The sequence below is a fragment of the Oenanthe melanoleuca genome, chromosome 25 (genome assembly GCF_029582105.1).
Source record: "Oenanthe melanoleuca isolate GR-GAL-2019-014 chromosome 25, OMel1.0, whole genome shotgun sequence".
NCBI classification, from domain to species: domain Eukaryota; kingdom Metazoa; phylum Chordata; class Aves; order Passeriformes; family Muscicapidae; genus Oenanthe; species Oenanthe melanoleuca.
This window is the reverse complement of record NC_079358.1, coordinates 10,024,625-10,049,860: the sequence shown is the minus strand read 5'-3', so window position 1 is coordinate 10,049,860 and position 25,236 is coordinate 10,024,625. Positions and strand designations below refer to the sequence as shown.

The 25,236-nt window shown below is 47.5% G+C and overlaps 1 pseudogene; it reads left to right on the top strand.

The window, feature by feature from the left end:
- The window catches only part of LOC130262664 (zinc finger protein 665-like), a 214,411-nt pseudogene that overhangs the window by 58,614 nt on the left and 130,561 nt on the right, over positions 1-25,236 (top strand).

The window sequence follows — 25,236 nt, the reverse complement described above, 5'->3', positions numbered from 1 at the left end:
ACGAGGAGGGGCTGCAAACCCAGCCCATGCAGTTGCGTGGTGAAAAAACCTTCCCTGTGCCGGGAAGGCGGTCGGAGATCCAGGCAGAGCTCAGAGCTGGTGGAGAAGCGTCATGGAGGGGAGAAGCCCCACAGGTGCTTGGAATGTGGGAAGGGTTTCAGCCAGAGCTCCAACCTGAGCCGGCATCAGATGATTCACACTGGGGAATGGCCCTACGAGTGTGGGAAATGTGGAAAGAGCTTCAGTGAGATCTCTCACTTGATGCAGTACTAGAACACCCACACAAGGGAACGGCCCTACACCTGCTTGGAATGTGGCAAGAACTTTGGGTGGATGCCCGCCCTGAGAAGACACCAGCGCATCCACACGGGGGAAAGGCCCTATGAGTGTCCTGAGTGTGGGAAGAGGTTTCAGACCAGCTCTGATCGCCTCAAACATGAGTGGATTCACACAGAGGAGAGACCCTTCCACTGCCTTGACTGCCGGAAGGGATTCAAGCACAACTCCGACCTCACTGTCCACTGGTGCATTCACACTGGGGAGAGGCCCTATGAGTGTCCTGAGTGTGGGAAGAGCTTCTCACAGAGCTCTCACTTGATCCAACACCAACAGAGGCATTACAGGAAGCTCTGTGAGTGCCCCGATTGTGGGAATAGCTTCGTGCGCTGCTCTAGCTCTATCTCCCATGGGAGGATTGGTGTTGGATGATCCCCAGTGACCCCTGTTGGGCAGAACCCTGGTGATCCGTGGTCCTGGTGATCCCTGTTGGGAAGAGACCTGGCTGGGGGGGGCTCTGCATTATCCTGTCTCCCTGTGGGCAGTGGCAGGAACATCCATTGGGACACAAACCAACATTGGGAATTCCTTGGGGAGAGTGGATTTGTTGACTTTCAACCCCAGAAATTCTTCTGCTTTCAGTCCTTCTGGTGGTATCAAGGAATACTGAATGGTCTTGGAGGTCTTTTCCAGCTTTAGTGATCGCACAGTTTTGATTTTCTGTTACTAAGGAGTGTCTTTCATAGCCAAATGGTGATGGTTCGGGGCAAAGGCCAAGATTTTGGAGACAGTGAGGTGGAAACCTGTGCGGTTCTTTCTGACTCCCAGTTCTCTACAGGCACCAAACTCCGGAGCTCTATAGGCTCCTACTTGTCGGGTAATCTTAAATAAGCAAAGCAGCTAATAGTTAACATGGTTATGTATTACAAAGCACATCTTATTAGAAAGCACATCAGTCTTAACAGGTAATAGCAAAAGCAATGGCAAGCAATGACAAAAGCAGTAGCAATAAGCAATAAGCAATAAGTGAATGGCTAGAAGCCCTGGCAATAAAGCCAATAGCTAAAAGCAACAACTCTCCCAATACTTATATAGGATTTTTCCAACAAGGTAAGATGTAAACTCAGATCACCACTCTTTAACCTATTAGAATTCTAGTTTCTTAGCACACCAGGTTATGTATAACACTACGCATACACTCTACCTTGTTATTATCTAAGAAATGTAAGCAATATTCTTACTATAACTCTTATTATTTCTAAGTCCTGTCTACAGCTGTAGGCCTGGAGCCTCTCCTGAAGATATCACTATGTTTGTAACCTTCAGTAGAACACATTCTACTACTGTGGCATTTGAAACCTTTTACTTACTAAAAGCATCAGAACTCACTCTTAAACTTTTTCAATCCCTGCATTCTGGTTTCTCTTTGAAAAATTCAGAAAGAGCCCTAACTCACTGACTCCAACAGAAACCCTTCCAGTAAAGGTTCTTCTCTCCCACCCAGCACGTGGATCCTTGTAGGAGCTGGTGGTGGACGGTAGTCAGGACAAACTCAGGCACTCTCTATATTTTGGTCTTGAAGTTTGCCATTTATTGCATTGGGCATGGGTGAAAAGTGCTTAGCTGGGAGCTGCCAGACGCGGCTCAAAGCAGGTCCAGGGCAGGGGGAGGGGTGCAGGGACAAGAGCAAGGGAGCGAGAGGGTGTCCGAGGGTGTAAGAGCAAGAGAGCGTGGTCTCCTTTTATAAAGTCTTAAATCTCCTTCTATGTTGAATATTCTACTCTTTCACTAACCAATCTAGATACAAATTCTCTAACATTTACATGCAACTTATAGGAATCACTACCAGGTTTTACTGCTTTCTTCTCTCTAAACCTTACCTTGGACTCTTCCTGTCATGCCAGGAGGGGGTCTCTGCTGGCTTTTTGGTATTTGCAGCATCTAGCATTATCTTAACAAAGGGAGAAGACCTTCAGGCATCCATATTGCTGCTCTCCATCCACTCAGTAGAACACTGCATTCATTTCAATCTCACCTACAGTTTCTATATTTGTGGAGAGTTAGGGAAAAGTGTGCGGAAGGTATTGGAATGTACAGTCAGATAGAACCCCCTTCCCCTCACAGACCCTCTGCTCTGGACCTGAGCTCACAGCCAGATGTGAGCTAGAGGAAATGACCCCTACTACCTAGGCTATAAAGACCCTAGTAACCCCTCAATAAATGCCATTTGCTGTCTACCACATTGGTGTCCTGGAGGTGATGGGCCGAGCGACCCTGGGTTAGGGCCACCATGCTGGACTTGGACCAGCTTGCCTGCAACAATCTGATGCTGAAACCTGGGAACCGTCCAGAATTCGGGGAGTCGCCTGAGCAGGTGCCAACGGCTGTTCAACTGGATTTGAGCAGCGAGGGGAGACGTCCCCTGGACCTGTGATGAGCATGGACGCTATCGCGAAGGTTGTAAGTGAGATCCGCGTGCAGTGGGGTATTGATTGTAAGCTGAAGGACTTTATTCTTGCAGTGCCGAGATTAATTAAGGTGGGAGCTATAGAAAGCCCGGTAGAAATTCTCCATCCGGAGATATGGGATAAATGCACAAAAGCCTTGGCTGAGGACACCATGTCCTCTGGCTCAGGGAAACCCCTTAAATCGCGGGGCAAAGTTATCCAGGCTCTGCGGAATGCCCGGCAGGAGCAGGAAACCTGGAAAGCCGCGCGAACTTGTTTATTAGCCACGCCGCAGCTGGGGATTGGGGCGGCTACTCAAACTGCAGAACCAGTCAACCGCGTGGACGCACAGACCCCTGAAACTCCTCCGCACCCCCTCCAGTTTGGACTCACTGCCACCGGAGGGGGGGGTAATGCGCGCGGGCATTGTGGCAGGGGCTGACGGAGGAGGCACAGAGTGCTGCTATAATATCGGAGCTCGCGGCAGCTGATAATAAATTACCCCCACCGTATGAGTTTAAAAATGGCGCCGAGCCGCATGGTAGGGGGCGGAGCTCTGGCGCGAGGGGTGGTCATGTAGAGGGCTCGCTGAACAGCACAAGCGCAAACGAGCAGAGAGGAGGGACAGCCCCCGAGGCAGGGTGTGAGACTAATCACAGAGCTCATTTTAAATCAGGTCCTTATAGGGCAAGAACCTCCCCCAGCAAGAGGCGAGGGGATCCCAGGGGGAAGGAACGGCCCAGCCCCCCCGGGGAAGGGGCCAGGGCGGAGCCCGAGAAAAAGGCTGAGCAGCGCGGAAACATCTAGCCAGTCGACTTCCAGCTCTGACTCTGACTGGAGCTGGGACAGCCGGTCGGAGGGATGGTCAGAAGAGGAATCCAACATCGGTTGCAACTTTCATAAGAAGGGAGCAGCGACATATAATACCATTAAATGCAACCGTCCAGCATGGGTTAAGGGGACATCAGACACAAATCGAACCCCCCTTACAGACTGGTAAGATAAAAATAGCATGCGCGGAATGGGCTCCGTCTACCACGCTGGTGTTCCCAGTCAGAGTAGGGGTGCAGACGGAAACCAGAGAACATATTCACGGGTAAATCCAAAAGATGTGCAGGCAATTGTTAAGGCAGTTGCTGACAAAGGGCTTAATTCTGCCATAGTTTCTACACTTATTGATGGCATTTTTGGAGGGGATGATAAGCTGCCCTTTGATATCAAACAAAATTGCAGGCAAATCTTTGATGGGGCGGGGATGATCGTTTTTAAACAAGAGTGGGAGGACAATTGTGCAAAGCAGCTAGCCTTAGTAACTGGGGAAAACCATCCACTGCACGGTTCCAGCATACAGAGGCTGATGGGCAGAGATCCAGTTATGATTACCCCACAAGCACAGGCAGAGGGCCTGCGAGCCCATGAGGTTATGACTACCACTCGGGCTGCCCGAGAAGCCATCCGTACTGCCTCTAAAGCAATAGCCAGACCATCACCAGGGTCCACTATAAAGCAGAGCGAGAGTGAAAGCTTCACTCAGTTTGTGGACCGCCTCCAGGCAGCACTGGACTGCTCAGCACTGCCCTCAGAAGCAAAAGGGCCTGTGCTGGAAGACTGCCTGCGCCAGCAATGCAATTCAGCCACCAGAGACATTCTAAGATCACTGCCACCTGGGTCTAATACCGCAGCCATGATTAGACATGTTGCAAAGGAAGAACACCTAGCTCCCATTCAAGCAGCAGTTCGCACTGCAATAACCAGCGTGATGGCATGCTTCAAGTGTGGCCAGGCAGGACATGTGGCAGTAAACTGTCCCCAGTCAGGACACCCACCAGCAGCTGCTCCACCATGCCAGGGGAAACTTAGAGGACCATGCTGGGCTTGTGGAAAGAAGGGGCATTTAGCTAAGGAATGCAGATCCAAGCCTCAGGGCAACGGGAAGGGGAGGGGGCAGCTGGGCCGCACCCTAGAACACAAAGCGGCCCAGCTACAGCAACCCTCAATGGGGCACGGGGCTTCCACGCCCTTTACCCCCTCAAGAAATGACCAACTTCGTCACCCAACCAACAGCTCAGTCAAACCCACCTGCACCTCAGGACTACCAAGAACAGCACCCTGGGGACGAGGCCTCTGGGTGACCTTGGCTATGAAAGCATACGAGCGAGACCCATGGGTGGCCTTTGCAGTGAAGGTGGGTAGGCACCCGCTGATCATGCAGGCAGAGTGTCGTCTCCACAACAGCTCTGACGACACGGCCATCTGCCTTCCCTTTTGGGTGGACACAGGATCAGATGTCACCGTCATCCCAGACATACACTGGCCTCTACCATGGAAGCTAAAAGAAGCCCCCATGGTGAGCAGAGTTGGAGCGCAGTCCTGAGCCCGCAAAAGCACCCAGCCAATAGCAATAACACTCTACACCGACAGAGGACCAGGAAGGACTATCACCCTCACGGCATACATCATGGCGGATTGTCCACCCTTGCTGGGGAGAGATGCCCTAGCCCTGCTGGACGTTAGGGTGACAAATTTATTCTAAGGGCCACTGTCGTGTACCTGCCAACGTCCATCAAACTAATTCAGAAATCAATTGATCCAGTGTATATCGAACAGTGGCCCTTGTCCAAGCCTCGAATGACTGCTCTCCTTGAGCTTGTTGGCCGTGAGCTACACAAGAATCATATAGAACCCTCCACGAGCCCATGGAACACCCCAATCATTGTAATACCTAAACGGTCCGGTGAAGGCTTTTGTCTCCTGCATGACCTGCGGGAAGTAAACAAGAAAATCCAGCCGATGGGCCCCGTACAAACTTTGCTGCCCATGAACTAGATGATACTGAGACGACAACCCTGTGCAGTGCTTGACATCAAAGACTGCTTCTTTTCTATTCCTCTGCACGAGGACGACAAGGAACGGTTCGCCTTTTCCATCGTCTTTTCAAACAGCCAGCAGCCTAACCTACACTTTCATTGGAAAATGTTATCCCAAGGAATGACCAACTCCCCTACCATCTGCCAGATCACAGTAGACTGAGCGCTAGCACCAGTCCGGCAGAGCAACCTGACAGTGACCATCATGCAGTACATGGACGACATCCTGATCGCCGCACCATCAGCAAGCCAAGTAGACCAGCTGGTATCGGCCATCTCCAAGACCGTAAAGATAAATGGCTTTGAAATAGCGAGGACAAAAATAAAAAAAGGGACCATGTGTGACCTTCCTAGGAGTGGGAATCACAAGCTCCTACATAACCCCTCCCCAGATGAAAATCCGCCGAGATATCAAGATGCTCCATGACGTGCAGCAACTGGTAGGGTCCTTGCAGTGGCTCCGCAACATTGTCCTGATTCCTCCCGAGGTCATGGACCCTCTAAATGACCTCTTGAAAGGAAAGAACCCATGGGAGCAGAAAACCCTGACGTCAGAAGTGATCAGTTCACTCGACTTTATCGAACACCAGATGTCAGCAAGCACGCTCACCAGATGGGACTCAAGTACGCTGGTCGATCTGTATGACCACTTTACAAAAAAGGGGGGAGTGAGAGCCTTAGCCCAAGGACCGCCCGACAAAGCCCAACTGATACTGTGGGTGGTCTTGGGGAAACTGTCGCATGCCTTTTCCCTGGGAGTCTAGTGTCTCAGCAGCCTCATCATGAAAGGCAGAAAGCTCGCCCTAAGACACCTGGGCATCGAACCTGCCAAGATTTACTTGCGCTTCCGCAAACAACTCTGCGCAGTCAACAACAGCATCCAAATACCTAGCCGTGGCCCTTGCAGGTTTCGGAGGAGAGATTCACTACACTGCAAAACCCCATTGGACTCAGCTGCTCATGGTTGTTGACATCGACCTCCCACCATAGATAATTGACCGACCACTGGCAGGACCGACCGTCTTCACGGACGCATCATCGCTGACCTCCACCGCAGCGGCAGTATGGCAGTCAGGAGAACAATGGCAATGCGTCAAGACAACTGACCCCACACTTTTAGTCCAACAACTCAAAGCAGCTGCCGTAGTGCTAGCGTGCGGACTGTTCCCGGAAGAATACCTTAACATTGTGACTGACTCCATATTTGTGGCCATGCTCTGCCTAGCCATGTCCGGACCAGGTGTGTCAGTGTCCACGGTGGCAACGATGCTAGAAGAAGCACTCTATTCACGGAAAGGCACCATGTCAGTCATCCACGTCAACAGCCACAACCCGATCAAAGGGTTCTACCAGATTGGCAATGACAAGGCTGACACAGCCGCAAAAGGCGTATGGACACTGAAAGAAGCCCGTCAGTTGCATGAATCCCTTCACATCAGAGCAAAAGCACTTGCAAAGAAGTGTGGGATTTCTGCTGCAGATGCAAAGCACGTCGTCGCCACATGTCCTCACTGTCAGAAATCACCACTGTGGTCCAGCGGCATCAACCCCAGAGGCCTTAAAGCCTCAGAAATATGGCAAACAGACTTTACCCAATGCCAGCTGTTAAGACCCCGAGCGTGGCTCGCAGTTACCGTGAATACCTATAGTGGCATGATTGTGGCCACACAGCATTCCAAGACTGATTCCAAAGCCACCATCCAACATTGGCTGACAGCCATGGCATGGCTTGGAGTCCCAAAACAAATCAAGACAGACAATGCCACAGACTTCACCTCGAAGACAGTCCAAGCATTCGTCTTGAAATGGAGCATCGCTCTGGTACATGGCATCCCATACAACAGCACCGGACAAGCCATCGTCGAAAGAGCAAATCAAACTCTGAAAACTAAACTGGAAGTACTAGCAAAGACAGAAGGCTTCAACAATGCCATTCCCTCAAGCGACCAGGCGCACATACTAGCAACCGCGCTTCTAGTGTTGAATCAATTCCCCAGGGGGGATGAAACAAACAGTCCTGCCCAGAGACACTGGGCCACTCGAACACTAGAGAAAGGCCCACGGGTTATGATCAAAAATGAACTAGGGGAGTGGGAACAAGGTTGGAGGCTAGTACTCACGGGGCGGGGGTACGTGGCAGTTTAAAAAGATGGGGACATTAAATGGTGTCCACTCAAATCTATCAAACTAGACCTTCAAAGTGGAGATAATGAGCATTGTGAGACTTTGTTTGCAGGACTGGATCATCGGACGCCCCCGCAACCCGTACACCCTACTACCAGGAAAGAGAGAGAGACCACTGAGCAACCCGGCATCACATGAGAAACTCACACCATCAAAATCAAAGCAGCAATGGTATCTCTGTGTTATCCTGTTTCTAGGGTTAATAGGCGGAGGACAGGCAGACACAAAGCATGACCCTCACCAGCCATTCAGGTGGGTTCTACACCATCTCTCAGGTGAGAGGGTCATCAAAGAAATTGTTACAGCTGACACCCCATTTTTTGAGTTCAGACTAAAAGACATTTTTCCCTCACATATGGGGTTCCCCAAATTTGCAGAGACAACACTGTTTCAGACTTATTGGTGCCCTGCTTCCAACCCAGGAAAAAGTTACTTTAATTACTCAGGGTATGGGTATTGTGGATATTGGGGGTGTGAAACTATTGTGACAAGCAATAGATGGAAACCACAACAGCCTGATAAGTTCCTGCAAGTTAAGTATGCTCCCCACGGCTGTCCCGACCCCAAATTTGATATGGATGGGTATGTGATTTTGCCCCAAAGCAGGAAACAGCACACCTGCACAGGATACGTAATGACAATCCTGTAACCAACCCATGATGGCTGGGCCATGGGCAAAGTGTGGACAGCGTTTGTTCACCTTTCTCGCCGCATCTGGGCAAACATACAAATTATCAGATTCCCACCTTCAATATCTCCATCAGTCGGACCCAATCCGATTCTTGCACTGAGTAGACTCAGGAAGGAGATCACAGCTAATCACAGCTCTAGCCACAAAACGCAGATGCTAAAATCTACCTCCTCCCCATCCAATCTCTTAGCCAAACCAACCCTCTCCAATCCATTCCTAAGCATGTTAAATGCAACCTTTTTATCATTAAACCAGTCCAATCCAAACCTCACAGAATCATGCTGGTTATGCTATGATGCACAACCCCCTTTTTACGAAGGTGTTGCCCTCGATCTCCCATTCATCTTTTCAAATTCAGGCAGTCCACGCCAATGCAGATGGGACACCCCCCGGAGAAGCATTATCCTAAGCCAAATCACGGGCCGAGGCAAATGCTTCGCCAGTGCAACCCTGGCAATGCAGGTGGGCAAAGTCTGCCAGGAATTCGTCAAACTAAAAGGGGGGAAGTTCCAGTGGGTGATCCCAGCTGCATCGGGGGTGTGGGTCTGTCAACAGTCCGGGGTGAGCCCATGTGTACTCCTTGACAAATTCAATCATTCTACCGACTTGTGTGTCCAAGTTTTAATTGTCCCCAGAGTCCTGTATCGCCAGGAAGAAGAAGTGTACCGCCTGCTTGAGGAACCAGGTCGGCTCCAGAAGCGAGAAGTGATAACGGGCATCACCATCGCAATGCTCCTGGGCTTAGGAGCTACCGGTGCTGCCACAGGAGTCTCTGCCCTCGCAACACAACATCAAGGCCTGGCCCAACTGCAAATGACAATGGACGAGGACTTGCAAAGGATTGAAAAATCCATTTCTTCCCTGGAAAAATCCCTTTCCTCACTCTCAGAAGTCGTCCTCCAAAACAGGCGAGGACTGGACCTTCTGCTCATGCAGTGAGGAGGCCTGTGTGCCGCCTTGAAAGAGGAATGCTGCTTTTATGCGGACCACACTGGAGTCGTTAGAGACTCCATGGCCAAACTGAGAGACCGACTAAACCTCAGAAAAATGGACAGAGAAGCTCAACAGGGCTAGTTTGAATCCTGGTTCAACCGGTCCCCATGGCTCACCACCCTAATTTCTACCCTAATAGGCCCACTCACTATAATCTTACTAACACTAATTTTTGGGCCCTGCATATTGAATAAATTAGTGCTATTTGTTAAAAACTGTTTAGAAACTGTTAACATTGGGTTTGTTGAATGCCGACAAATGCTTTAAAGCCCACCTGTTACTAACACATTTACAATTTTATACTAACTTTACTAACCCATGAAATTTTATAATGTCTACATTTTATAATTTTATATGATTTTTACTAGTCATGAGGGAGGGGGGAAATGTGGAGAGTTAGGGAAAAGCGTGCGGAAGATATCGGGATGTACGATCAGATAGAACCCCCTCCTCCTCACAGACCCTCTGCTCCAGACCTGAGCTCACAGCCGGACGTGAGCTAGAGGAAATGACCCCTCCTACCTAGGCTATAAAGACCCTAGTAACCCCTCAATAAATGCCATTTGCTGTCCACCACATTGGTGTCCTGGAGCTGATGGACCGAGTGACCCTGGGTTAGGGCCACCGTGCTGGACTTGGACCAGGTCGCCTGCAACATATATTCCTACCATCATTTGCTAGGCAATCATATTTATAAGGCATTCCTATTCCTCCCCTACAGATCCTCAGCTGGCATGGATAAGAAAATGCTTTTCTTCTGGACTTGATTTGCTTTTGATTTCTCTTCAGCCCTTTACAACATCCAGCACTAAAAATAAAGAGGCTGAACTGAGACATGGGTGGGGACATGGGGGAACAGAGACATGGAGGGACACAGACATGGAGACTGATATGGGATCACATGGATGAAGACATGACCATTTGTGGAGACATGAGAGGACATGAGCATAGATGGAGATGTGGAGGGACAATGACAGGGATGGAAACATGGTGGGGACACAGCTGTGAGTAAGGACATGATGTGACATGGCCAGTGACATGGGGGGACATGGCTACGGCTGGTGCCATGGGGAGATTTTGCAGGGGCTGTGGGGGATGCTGGGTTTGAGGGGGTTGAGGGCTCCTGGGAGGCACTTGGGACTTGCTGAGGGCTTTGGGAACCCCAGGCCGAGCAGCTTTGGCTGCGCTGGGAGACCCTGGCAGAGGTTCTGGGGCAGCTGCTCAAGGACCCCCTGCCCTGGAGCCCCAGACAGGCATTGGGCTCCTGGAAGGGAATGAAGGTCCTTGTCCCAGGAGGGAAATCCCAGCACCCCCAGGGTGTCAGGGGCAGCTGAGGGGCCACAACAGGGAGGGGAAAGCCAGACAGAGCTGGCTCCCTCCAGAGCTACACCCCAAAAATCCCAAAACTCTGGCATTCCTCCCAGAAAAATGCGGTAAAGTGGTTCCTGAAGTGTGAGATAGGGAGTATGGGACCTCCAGAGTAAGGATGAGGGTTCTAGAACCCCCAAAACGAAGCATGTGGGATGGGGGTGGTGGATTGGGGGGCAGTGGGGAAGGGTGGAAGAACATGGGAAAAGAGAAGATGGGACCCCCAAAGAGTAGGGGGGAGTAGGGGAGGGGAGGGGGGAGGGAGTAGGGGAGGGGGCTGGGATTCCCAAATTTAATTCGTAGGGGTCCGTCTCCTCCTCCTTTCTAGTCCTGCCGCCTCTTCCTATTCTTTCTGATTCTTCTCCTGCTCCTTCCTTTGCCCTCCTCCTCCGTCCCTTCTGGTCCCAGTGGCCCCAGCACCCACCCTTGGCTCCTTCCCCACATTTTCCCGACACCATCGCATCCCATGGAATGAGCCAGGATAGAGCCGGGGCAGGTCAGGCTGGGGCAGTGCTGGACTCTTGACCCAGTCTGGGTGTCCCCTATGCACCCCCATCCCTAAACTCCTCTTGCAGCTTAGGGGGTTTCCGGCACTTTTGGTGGCACAGTGTCGTGTTGGGGTTCAGGTTAGTCCCTAGGCCCCCCAGAGTGGGGTGAGAAAGGGAGGGACATGATCCTTCCTGGGGGTCCCCATTCCCAATCCATGCAAGGGCATGTTCTGCCCCCCTCACCCAATCATGGCTCCCCCCGTGGGGTCCCTCCAACTCCTTCCCCACTGGCCCCCAATAAACAGGACCAGGTGAACTGTGACACTTTTTTGGGAATACTGAGAGCAGCTGTTCAGGGGCAGAGTGACACCCGACTGGGGGTCCCCAGGGGGAGCACAGAAGGGGAGGACCCAAGTCCTGCTGGCTCCCAGACAGCTGATCTCCCAGCACCACTAGTACCATTAGTACGGCCCCAGCTCCCCCAACATGCCCCATCCCCCACGCTGGGCGGTGCCGCCAGCCCCAAAGCAGCCGTGCTGTGCCATGTGGGGTTCCCCGTGGCCCCGCCCCATACCGTGCTGGGAGCTCCATTCCGGACCAGTTCGAAGCATGGGCAGGTGACATCAGAACCCATAGAAGTGAGTCCACCACAAGCTGCATAGAACCCCTGAAATTTGCAAAAAACCATCAGGATTCTCCCAAAAAAAGGGGTCACCTATGCCCATAAACTAACTGAGAAATCCCCAAAGCCACCCCCCCTCCCCAAGTTTATAACCCCCTAAAACTGGCAGAAAGCAGCAGGATCTTCCCTAACATGGGCTCCCCACATCCTTCCCTGTGGGGGCCCACTCCAAGGTCAGAGCCTGTTGGAGTGTGTAAAATAAAAGCCTCTCTGAGTCCCTCAGAGAGAGAGAAGAATGCAGGGATTTAATTAAAGCCTTTAGAGAAATTACAATGTATTAAGCCACAGATATGAAGTAGAAGTGTAAGTTTTAGTTTTAAGTAAGTAGAAAATTATTAAGTCACATAGATAGGAAGTAGAAGTTTTAGTTTTAGTTTGTTTTTTTTTTTTAAGTAAGAATATACTGTAAGTGCCTTAAGAGAGTAAAAAGCCCTAAAATCTAGTTAAAAGTTCAGAACCTTAGCCCCAGATTGTCCTAGGTTACTATGCAAAGACGTGCCCAAAAGTATCTATTCTATCACCATCTGTTGAAAACAGGTGGGGCAGTGATCCTTATCTCCGGGGGAGATATCTTCTGTTAGTGGGCCATTGCACAGTTTTCTCAAATACCTACCTCTTATGACTTTTGTTTACAGTATTCAAAATTTACTAAAAGTTTGTTTTAAAATATAATAGAAAATTTTCCCTAGTCTAAAGTGTCAACACTGGCCAGGTTGAGATTTTAACTTATCGAAAGGAAATGTTTACCATCAAGGCCTTCTAAGTCTGTTTCAGTTGTGGCCAGATTGAAATCTGACTGACAAGGACAGAAAATTATAAAATCCAGATATTTCAGAGTTAAAAATGAAAACAAATAATTTTGACTAGCTGATTGAGCCTTGCAAAAGCTAAAACCTTTTCCTTTGGAATGAACATGAAGAATTTTATCCGGAGAAGATTCTCCTAAGTTATAATTTAAAGGAAAACTCCTCAACACTATTAAGCACTAAAATTGGATTGTAACACATCACCAAATTAAGGTAATTCAAAAGTGCATGCTTTGTTCTTGTTCTAATTTGTAAAAACAAAGAAAGGAGGAGAAAGGAGAAAAGGAAGAATGTGTGTTCTTAATTAAAACAGTTTTAAGTTAAATGGTTTATGTTTTCAAATAAAACAAAGAAAGAGGAGTAAGGAATAAAGGAAATATGCATGTTCTTATTTGAAATGGTTTTAAGTTAAATGGTCTTTTGTTTTTAAAATGTTAATTGTTTTGAACTGAATGGTTCATGTTTAATGTTGAATTGTAATGTTATAGTTATGTTATAGCAATTGAGCCTGTAACATGAATAACAGAAATTGTACCTACCTCACAGGGTATAGGACATTGAAATAGCAGTTTGTTTACAAAAATTTTATTGTTTATAAATTGCTTTGTTAAATTGGAATTTTGCACAGTTCTGAAGCTAAATGTTTTATTAAGGTAAGTTATAATTCTATTGTTGGGCAGTTAAATTGTGATATGGGAAACCAGAACGTAACTAAATACACAACCCTGAACATAAGCACTGCAGCTTCAGGTATGTGGAACCTATCACCATCTTAGAAAGACAAATTTATTAAGCTAGGTAAAAGACCCATTCAAATTGAATTTATGCTGACAATGTCATCTTCCATGCAAAAGGATCCTTGCAGGTAAGATAACAGAGAACAAGCTGCATATTGCATTTTGAAATTTTTCTTCAAATTAATATAAAAGAAATGGGGAATTGTCACAGTACAAGCTTGCTTGTTACTGGGCAACTGACTTAGACATATACGGAGAAGCAACCTGGTGGGACAGACAGTCCATCAGGAACAGTGATAGGACAAATTTGGAAACAGACAGGGATTTGGACCTATGGGCTCCTGCCTGGGCTGCAGAGACTATTGGTCAAAAAGACTGGCCAGCCTGAACTTCGAACCAATCACAAGTGCTCGCTGAGGAGGTTATTTAAGGAGCAGTACAAAACAATAAAGTGCTTTTTGTCACACGAAAAAGAGAGTGCTTGTGTCTATGTCTCGGGCTCAGCACCGATCACATAACACTGTTCTAGTGTTTTCAGTCCATTAATTCCTTTTTTGGCTGTTTTCAATGCTCCATAGAGGGCTTGTACCAGCAGTCCATAATTTGCCATCCACAAATGACACCAACCACACTTTCACAGGAAAGCTTGCATCTTTCTCACAGTACGGGGCTCTGGGAGTTGACAGATGGCTTCTTTCCATTCATTGCTGAGCTGCCTGTGTCCATGGAAGATCTCAAGCCCCAAGTAAGGTATGGCTTCCTTGGCAATTTGTGCTTTGTCTTTTGAAACTCTGTACCCACTCAGTCCCAAGAAGTTTAATAAACTTAGGGTAAATCATATGCAGCCATCTCTGGTTCTGGCTGCAATCAGGATGTCATCCACATATTAATAACTCCTTTTGCTTCTTATCTTTTCCAGTCTTCTAATTCTTTTGCTAGCTGCTTTCCAAATATTGTTGGTCCATTCTTGAAACCTCAGAGTAAAACTGACCAAGTAAGTTGACTTTTCCTCCCCATTTCAGGATTTTCCCACTCAAAAGTAAAAAAGCTCTTGGCTGTTTTTATGCACAGGAATGAAGAAAAAGGCATCCTTCAGCTCTACAACAGTGAACCACCCTAATTAATCCGTCAGTGTGGTCAAAAGGGTGTAGGAATTGTCTACCACTGTGTATAAGTCTTCTGTAATTTTGTTAATTGTTATTAAATCTTGTACTAATTGATAATTGTTATCTTATTATCTGTTTTTTTAACAGCTAATATGGGGGTGTTGTATTTGTCTCACATTGCACTAGTAACTCGCGTCGGAGTAATTTTTCAATTACAGATACCAATCCCTTACAGTCCTCTAATTTCAAAGGGTATTGGTTTTGCCTTACCGGTGTGGCTCCTGGTTTGAGTGCAATACTCACTGGTTTCTGCCCATTTGGATCTTCCTGGGATATCATTGGCCCACACTATTGGATTGACTGCATTTTCAACTTCAGTGGGGATTTCACCACCTTTTTCCTGTAAAAAAAGTTCAATAACTTGGACAAATTTAGATTCAGATATTACAACTTGAACAACCTTTCCCTCCTTAAATTTAATTTTTGCCTCCAATTTTTCTAGCAAATCCTTCCTCAGTGTAAGGAAAATTAATTCACCAACACCAGAGGTTTATGTCCAAAAAGGAGACAGAGGACTCCTTTTTGCTTTATTTGAATAAAGGCAGAGGCCATGGGGCATTCCTCTGGGATCTCTCCAATTTTTGGAGGACGCAGCCTCCCTTTTTATCCTAATTTCCCGGCCGCTTTTCCCTCTCTCTTTCCCCATTGGATGAGGTACTCGAGAGGCACAGACTTCCCGGAACGCCTGACACCTGACATTCCCCTCTAATGTATAACCCTTCCTTTTAATTTTTAATTCTTGTAGAATTCATAGTTTCCCCACCTGTTGCTTCTTTCATCTTCTGTTACCCAATTTCATTTACCAGCAAACCTACAGTTTGTTTGTAAAGGCAAATTTCTTTTTCCATTCATCAATCAGTGTAATCCCTCCCATTGTTTCTTTTATCTCTAGGTGCTAATTTTATCTACCAACAGATCTACAACTTGTTTGTAAAGACAAATGTAACATTCCTCTCAAAGCTGAGACACAAACTCAGACAACCACTCCTTAACCTGTTAGAATTCTAGTTTCTTAACATGCTAGGTTGTGTATAAGCTACATATACAACCTATCTTGTTTATCTGAAATATGTAAGCAATACTCTTACTATAGCTCTATTATGTCTAAGTCCTGTCTACAACCATGGTCCTGGAGCCTCCACTGAAAACATCAGCATGTTTGCAATCTTCACTAGAACTCACACTGCTACTGTGGAATCTAAACTTTTTACTTACTAAAAGCATTAGAACTCACCCTAAAACTTACTGAAGTACTTCTACTGAAACATCTACTTTATGTGTGAGTGGTTTAATATAATTCAATGCATCCAAAGGCTTTAATTCAATCCCTGCACTTTGATTTCTCTATGAAAAATTCAGAGAGACCACTGACTCCAACACCAGTACAACCTTTTATACACTTTTCCTGTATACATAACACCTGTGCACCCTTTTACTCCTTTGTGATTGGACAATACAAATCAGCATTCCATGTTGCTTTTCCTTTAATGATGGTCACCTGTCTTACACAGCTGCACCGTATTAGGGATGAGGCTGGGGCTGCAGCCCCATTCCTAATTTCTCACTGTCTAAGTTTAGGACAAAATTGGGGGAAAACTTTTAAAGGAGCCTTCCAGAAAATAACCCCCCCCCCCCCCAACAAATCCTCCCCCCACTGGGCTCAGAAAGAATTTTTTTCGGGGGGGGGAAAAGTGGGAAAAACTTATTTATTAACGAACACAAAAAACACTTTTTAGCATAAGGAAAGTAAAATTTCAGATGACAAAACCCTTTTTATTAAAGTGAGAGACAGTTGCTGCTGGGAAGGGAGAAAAAGCTTCTTTGGCAGACTCCAGAGGCAGTCTTTGATGTTCAGGTCCCTTCCGGAGCCGGTACAGATCTTCGAGATGAGGGGGAGAAGGGAGGGGGAAAGCAGCAGCCGGGGCAGCAGCAGCAGGGCAGCGGCAGCCGGGGCAACAGCAAGCTGGGGCAGAAAACAGCGGGGCAGCAGCAGCAGAAGCTGGGGCAGCAAGCAGCAGCGGCCGCGGCAGCCGGGCAAGCCAAGCAGCACAGCCCGGGGCCCCACCCACCCCGGGCGGGGGAGAAGCGGCACCGGCGGCAGCTCCATGCAGACAGCGAGGTGTGGGGGCAGGGAGAGGAGCAGACATAACACCAACCTAGGACATTCCACCCCTTATTCCACATCGTGAATGTTGACACACTATTGGGATATATACCCACTAAATACAACATAAAAGCTTTCATCTGACTTGCTCAAACCTTCAACACTTACACATCTCCTCCATCTCACTTGCTCGGACCTTCTCCACTTACACATTTCCTTCTGCCTCATGTCCATAAGATCTAACGTACAGACAGTGGTGGTGTACTCAACAATGATATTTGTATATAATTTTACTTTATAATTAGATTTTTTTGAGGTACACAGCAAGTTGTTCCATTTTTTTGCATTATCCACCAAGTACATCTTGTTCTTTGAGCAAAGGCAATCCCACGAATGGGTTTGCCTGTACTTGAGGCAGGATTAATTCATACTGGTTTTTTTAGAAAACTTTTGGCATGGGCCACTGGGACTTTGTCTCCATTTACTATATTAAGGCATTTAGACTGGGCGGGGCCTGCTCGGTTGGTGGAACTTTGAGTGTTGACTAACTAAGTGGTATTTGCTAAATGCTGCTTCCAATTTTTGAGAGATTCCCTACCTAATGCTTTTAAGGTGGTTTTTAACAATCCATTGCACCTTTGCACTTTACTTGCAGCTGGTGCATCGTAAGGTACACCCACTCAATACTGTGTTTTTTAGCTTAGGTGTTGATAAGGTTATTTTTAAAATGAGTTTTATTGTTTGGCTTGATCTTTTTAGGGGTGCTATGCCTTCAAAGGACTTGCTTTGCTAGGTCCAGGATGGTGTTGTGGGCAGTAACATGAGACACAGGGTAAGTCTAACCACTCGGTGGTGGCTTCTACCATGGTCAGTACATAACGTTTACTTTGGCGGGTTTGAGGCAGTGAGATGTAATTAATTTGCCAAGCCTCCCCATACTTATACTTGGACCACCGTTTTTCATACCAGAGGGGCTTTACTCGCTTGGTCTGCTTGATGGCAGCACAGGTTTTACAGTCATGAATAACTTGGGTAATAGTGTCCATGGTTAAATTCACCCCTCGGTTTTGTGCTCACTTATAGGTGGCATCTGTGCCCTGGTGACCCGAGGTATCATGGGCCCATTGTGTTAGGAACAACTTTTCCTTGTGCTCCCAATTAAGATCTATCTTTTTTGCAGCCTGATTTATTTGCTGATTATTTTGCTGCTTTTCATTGGCTTTACTTTTGGGGACATGGGCGTTTACATGGCAAACTTTCACAGGTAGTTTTTCTAGTTGAGTAGCGATGTTGTTTCACTTTTCAGCAGCCCAAATTGGTTTTCCTCTGCGCTGCCAGTTCGCCTTTTTTCATTTCTTCAACCATCTCCACAGAGCATTGGCTATTATTTAGGAATCAGTGTACAAATAGAGTTTCGGCTATTTCTCTCTTTTTGCGATGTTAAGGGCCAGTTGGATGGCTTTGAGTTTCGCAAATTGACTAGATTCCCTTTTTTCTTCGGTAGCCTCTGCAACCCGTCGTGTGGGGCTTTATACAGCTGCTTTCTATCTTTGATTCATTCCTACGACACGACAGGAACTGTCGGTGAATAGGGCGCAACGTGCTTCTTTTGCTGGTAGCTGGTTGTATGGCGGGGCTTGAACCGGGTCACTGGTTCTTGTTTCTCATCTGTCACACCAAAACTTTCACCTTTTGGCCAGTTCGTAATTATTTCTAAAATTTTAGGGCGATTTAGCTTTTTAATTCGGGCATGCTGAGTGATAAGGGCAATTCACTTGCTTTATGTGGCACTGGTGGCATGGTGGGTTGAGGGAATTTTTCTACTGAATATTTACTTCAGCACTGGTAGTCAGGGTGCCAGGAGGAGCTGTGCTTCTGTACTAATTACTTTTGAAGCGGCTTGGACTCCCTCGTAGGCGGCCAAAATTTTTTTTTCCATTGGGGTGTAATTGCTTTCAGACTTTTTGTAACTTTTCCAGAATACCAGGGGTCGGCCTCAGGTTTCACCAGGCACTTTTTGCCACAGGCTTCAGGACAGACCATGGTTTTTGGCTGCAGAGTACTGTACGTTTTTTACATCTGGTCCTGTCCTAACTGGGCTAAGAGCTACTGTATGGGCAATTTCTTGTTTGATCTGGGCAAAAGCTTGTTGCTGTTCAGGGCCTCAGTGGAAATTGGTTTTTTTTTGTGAGTAACTTAGTAGAGAGGACTAACAATTTGGCTGTATTTAGGAATGTGCATTTTTCAAAAGCCTATGGCACTTAAAAAAGCTTGTGTATCCTTTTTGTTTGTAGGTGGGGACATAGCTGTAATCTTGTTAATAACATTAGTAGGAATCTGACGCCGTTCATTCTGCCATTTCACTTCCAGGAACTGGATTTTACGAGCAGGTCCCTTAACTTTACTTTTTTTTGATGGCGAAGCCGGCTTTTAGGAGAATTTGGATAATTTTCCCTTTTTTTTCAAACACTTTTGCTGCTGTGTTTTCCCATACAATGATGTCATTAATATATTGTAAATGTTTCGGAGCCTCACCCTTTTTCAGTGCCGCTTGGATTAGTCTATGACAGATCGTGGGACTGTGCTTCCACCCCTGGGGCAGTTGGTTTTAGGTGTACTGCATGCCCCTCCAGGTGAAAGCAAACTGAGGCTTGCACTCTGCTGCTAAAGGAATGGTAAAAAATGCATTGGCAATGTTAATGGTGGCAATACCACCTTGCTGCCTTGGACTTTAACTCATACTGCAGCTTCAGCATATTCTGCACGGCAGCGCTCAGAGGTGGAGTCACTTCATTCAATGCCCGATAGTTTACAGTCAATCTCCATCCTCCATCAGATTTGCGCACAGGCCAGATGGGGCTGTTGAAGGGTGAGTGGGTTTTGCTAACTACTCCTTGGCTCTCCAGCTCTTGGATCATCTTATTAATGGGGATTACAGCATCTTGAGTTGTTCTATATTGCCGGCAACGTACTGTTGAAGTGGCAATTGGTACTTGTTGCTCTTCTTTCAGAAGTCTTACTGTAATCGGATTCTCTGACAGTTTAGGCAAGGTGTTTAATTGCTGGATCTGCTCTGCCATTACAACTGCTATTTCAAATGCCCATCTGAGTCTTTTTGGGTTTTTAAAATATCCGCTCCGAAGGTAATTTATGCCCAAAATGCATGGAGCCTCTGGACTAGTCACAATAAGATGTTTTTTCCAACCTTTTCTAGTTAAACTTACTTCAGCTTTTACTATGGTAAAATTTTGCGATCCACCTGTCACACCAGCAATAGAAACAGATTCTTCCCCCATATATCTTGATGGAATTATCGTACACTGTGCTCCTGTATCCACTAAAGCTTTATACTTCCGTGGTTTTGATGTGTCAGGCCACCAAATCTACACCGTCTAAAAAACACGGTTTCCCCTCGCCTCACCCTGGCTAGAGGCAGGGCCCCTCTAAGCCTGGTTTTCCTTCTTTTTTGAGGCATACATTTTAGAGGTTCCCTCAAGAGGGTCAGACAGGTCATTATCATGTTTGGCATTTTGGCTACGAGAAACAGGAGTGGCTCTCTTTTTGGTGGAACTTCTTTTTTCAATCTTGCCTTTCTTCAAATCCCTCACCCGTTGTGCTAGAGCAGCTGTAGACTTCCCATCCCACCTCCTCATGTTCTTTCCACAATCTCTCAAAAAAAACTATAGCTTGGCCCAGGGAGTATATCTCCTCTCCCCATCGGGGGAACGTTTACATTGTGTGCCAGGGTTTCTAATTTGTTCGGCTGAAATTTGGAGGAGTTCCTCCTTTTTTCTCTGAGTCTCCGATAATTGTCCTCTATTTTATCCTCTAAGTTTTGCAAGCGTGTTTCCACAGCTGCAGTTCTAGCATGGGTTGGGCCATGTACAGTGTCTGCATAGGCACGAAGCTTCTTTGCCATGCTGAGTACTGTTTCATACACCTATTCCGCTTCATTATCGCTAGAGCGGACACATATTCAGGTGTCCCAGTCGTACAAGCTTTTTCCACATTACCGGGGTGCATGGTACCAGGTCCAGATTCCTAGTTGTTATATCATCTGAGAAAATAATCTCTGCCACTGCCATCTCCCTCAGACATTGGATCCCTTGCTCTATGGTTTTCCACTAGGTTTGCTGCATGCACAGGTCATTGGCACACAGATATCTTTGTGCCACGCTATTCAGAACACATGCCCAGAGGCTTTGAGGGTTAGCCCCCCTCATCATTCTTTCATCGATGGCTGGATTATGAGAAAGGGATCCCAAATGACTTGCTTCAGTGCCATTTTGGATGGTAGCCTCACCTGCCGCATCCCAAAGCCGGACCAGCCAACTAATTATGGATTCATTAGGTCGTCTCGTATAGTCCTTTCTTAGACTAAGAAAGTCCTTCAAGGAAAAGGACTCAATATTGCTCTCTGACCTTGCACTGGTTACTTTAACTCCAGGTTTCATTTCAGGAGGTGTTGAGGGTTCTTCTCTTGCATCATTATCATTATCCTGCAGTGGTCGATCAGTCTTAGCTGTACGTTTTCCACTTGTGGTGCTAGTACCTACGGCCATTGGTTGAAGCTTAATATCTAATTTCGCCCCTGTCCTCGAGCCTGGGGTGTTGACTACAGCTTGAGTTACTGGGATGGCAACTAATTTATCTCCCTGTTCCCTGTCTTCTGTCTGTGATCCTACACTATTTAACAGGGTACGATAAACATGTGCCAGGAATCAACTCACTGCAGTAATCGTTTTTTTCCTAGAGCTATGTAAGAGTCCATCTAAGAGCCTCTCGTTTGTTCTGCCCAACGACCTTCGCCTGAGGCCTAAAGAACTGCAGTTTAAAGGCGCTGGCAGGGGAAGAGAAGAATGCCAAGTGACTGTTCTCAGTTTGTGCCCATCCCAGCCAGGGGCGATCTGCTCCCTCAGGTGTGAGAACAATGGACTGGTCATGGTATGTTGCTCCTAAGCAGGCTACTTGCTGCAGGACTGATCACAAGGACTGTTGGTGTGCCTGGAGCTTGCCATGATGCACTGCTCCTACGCAGGCTGTGGGCCTGGAGCTTGCCATGATGCACTGCTCCTACGCAGGCCACTTGCGCAGCGTCCTGTTTCCACCTGCTTCTTTGAGCAACGATCTCCACATACAATAGTCCATAAATCTTCCCCCCTTTTGGCCAGTTGCCCAACGCCTTCGAAAAGACTATAAAAGATACCCTCAAACTAAAGACCCTCGAGATCTCCCCGGACGGCAATGGACATCTATTGGCTGCTTCCACGAGGATCGTCTGCCTGTCTTGGTAGCTATAATCCCAACCCCTTTTCTCTCTCTCTTTCTCTCTCTCTCTCTCTGTCCCTCTATCGCATTTTGTTGGCACTAAATAAAAGTGCATCTTTTGCAAAAGTAAACTGGTTTTGTCCCCTGCTGTGTCTTTTGCGCTTTGAGATCCCTAAAAGAACCTATCAGGACTCTGCATGTGGTGTGGACCCTGACATGGGTACGGGCTTGCCGCATTTGGGTATTAAACACGACAAATTTGGGGAGGGGCACAGCCCTAAAAACCAGAACTTTGCCCTCAGGAACCTGGACCTGCATGAGGGGAATAAAGGATCCCATGCACACACTGATTGCCCCGGCAGCAGCTCTGCCCCATCAAGAATGGGGCTGTGTTTGGGAGAGGTAGGATGGCTGGGATGGTGTCTGTCATGAGGTAGCCACACGTTGGGATGAAGAGCTTGGGGTGATCCAGTTACTGAGGAGGTTTTGGAGCACCTTGCAAACCTGAGGGATGAGTTACTGGGAGGAGGAAGTCACCTGGCTCTTGTCGAGTTATTCATGGGTCTGAGTCTTCAAAGAGACAAGAGCAGTTGTTGGTTGCTGTAAAGCTGTTTATTGCAAAGAGTTCAGAATATTTAAGTCCAGGCTAAAGGCTTTTGGCATACAGTCCCGGACAGAAGAAGCAGCAGTAGCAGCCTGGCATTTCTTCTTCCTGGTGATGAAGATGGTGGTCTATCACCCCAGTACAGGGTTTTTATTGCAAATCATTCAATGAGCTAAAAACATGAACCTAAAACTTTCCTTCTAAACCTACCATAATCTTTGTTCTAGGGTAAAAATGTAGGGTCATAATTTACGCATGTAGTTCTGATTATTCCTGTGAATTGTTTTATCTGTTCTATCTAGAAAATGTAAGCAATGTGCTTACTATGTTTTCATTATGTCTGTGTACTGGTTTGAAAGCAAAATCATTGAGGGACTCCAAGTCAGAAATACAATTTAAAAAGGAAAAAGAAAAAAAATAAAATACATGCAACTGTACAAAAGAAAACTGACAGAGTCAGAATACAACCTGACACCCTGCTAGTTAGGGTGGTGGTAGCAGCCCAGATGAAGTGGTCTTGTTGAAGTAGTGATCACTTAGGAAGGCCTGGTAGCCCTTGTTCTCTGGAAACCAGTGGGTAAAGGCTGCCTTGGTGTTCCAAATCTTAGCTTCTATCTAGGTAGGAAATGTCTGGCTCCTTCCCCTGGGTGAAGCATCTCCCAATGGGATGATGTAATTTTATCAGTCATGCAGTGGGACTCTAACAGAAGATATCTCGTCCAGATATAAGGATCACTGCCTCACCAGGTTTCAACAGATGGTGATAAAATACATACTTTTGGGCACATCTTTGCATTGTAACCTAGGACAGTCTGGGGCTAAGTTTCTGAACTTTTAACTAGATTTTAGGGCTTTTAACTCATTCACTTAAGGCACTTATAGCATATTCTTACTTAAAACTAAAACCTCTACCTCATATCTATGTGAAATAATAATATTCCTACTTACTTAAAACTAAAACTTACACTTGTACTTCATGTCTGTGTGGCTTAATATATTGTAATTTCTCTAAAGGCTTTAATTAAATCCCTGCATTCTTCTCTCTCTCTGAGGGACTCAGAGAGGCTTTTATTTTACACACTCCAACAGGCTCTGACTTTGGAGTGGGGCCCCACAGGGAAGGACATGGGGAGCCCATATTAGGGAAGATCCTGCAGCTTTCTGCCAGTTTTAGGGGGTTATAAACTTTGGGGAGGGGCTTTGGGGGATTTTCTGGTTAGTTTATGGGCAGAGGTGGCCCCTTTTTTGGGAGAATCCTGATGCTTTCCGCCAATTTTGAGTGTTCTAAGCAGCTTGTCACAAAACCACTTCTACGGGTTCTGATGCCACCTGCCTATGCTTTGAACAGGTCCAGAGTGGTGCTCCCACTGCCGCATGGGGTGGAGCAGCAGGGACCCCCCCACGGCAGAGTGCGGATGCTTTGGGGCCAGTCACCACCCAATGCTGGGGATGGGGCATGTCAGGTGAGCTGGGGCCGTACTGGTGGTACAGGCGGTGCTGGGAGCTCAGCTGTCTTGGGAGCCAGAGGGACTCAGATGAATGTGTGTGCTCTCCCCAGAGACCCCCAGCCCGGTGTCACTCTGCCCCCAAACGGCTGGTCTCAGTATTCCCAATAAAGCTTCCCAGTTCACCTGGTCCTGTTTATTGGGGGCCAGTGGGGAAGGAGTTGGAGGGACCCCATGGAGGGAACCATGACTGGGGGGAGGGGGGCAGAATAGGCCCTGTCGTGGATTGGGAATGGGGACCCCCCAGGAAAGGTGGAGTTCCTCCCTTCTCACCCCTTTCTGGGGGGCCTTGGAAGGAACCTGAACCCCAACATGGCACCGCGCCAATTCCAAAGGTGCCGGAAACCCCCAAAGTTGCAAGGGGAATTTGGGGAGGGGGTGCATGGGGGCATCCAAGCTGGGCCAAGAGCCCAGCACTGCCCCAGCCTGACCTGCCCCTGCTCTATCTCAGCTCCTCCTGCCAGATGCAATGGTTTTGGGAAAACAGGGAGGCCAACGGTGGGCACTGGGCCCAGGGGGAGCAGGAGAAGGGATGGAGGAGGAGGAGGAGGGCCAAAGCAGGAGCAGAAGAAGGGCTGGAAAGAATAGGAAGAAGAGGCAAGACTAGAAAGGAGGAGGAGTGGGACCCCTACCAATGCAATTTGGGAGTCTCAGCCTCTTCTCCCACTCCTCAGGGACCCCAGATCCTCTTTTCCCCTGCTCTTCCACCTTTCCCCACTGCCCCCCCAACCCACCACCTCTGTTGCACATGCTTGGTTTTGGGGGATTCCAGACCCCTCCTCCTAACTCTGGAGGTCCCATACTCCCTATCTCACAATTCAGGCACCTCATTGCCATTTTTTCCTGGGAGGAATACCTGAGGTCTGGGATTTTTGGGGTGTTGTTTTAGAGGGGGAAAGCTCTGTCTGGCTTTTCTGGCTTTCCCCTCCATCTTGTGGCCTCTGAATTTCCCCCGACACCTTGGGGGTGCTGGGATTTCCCTCCTGGGCACAAGGACTTTCATTCCCTTCCAGGAGCCCAATGCCCAGCTGGGGCTCCAGGCAAGAGGGT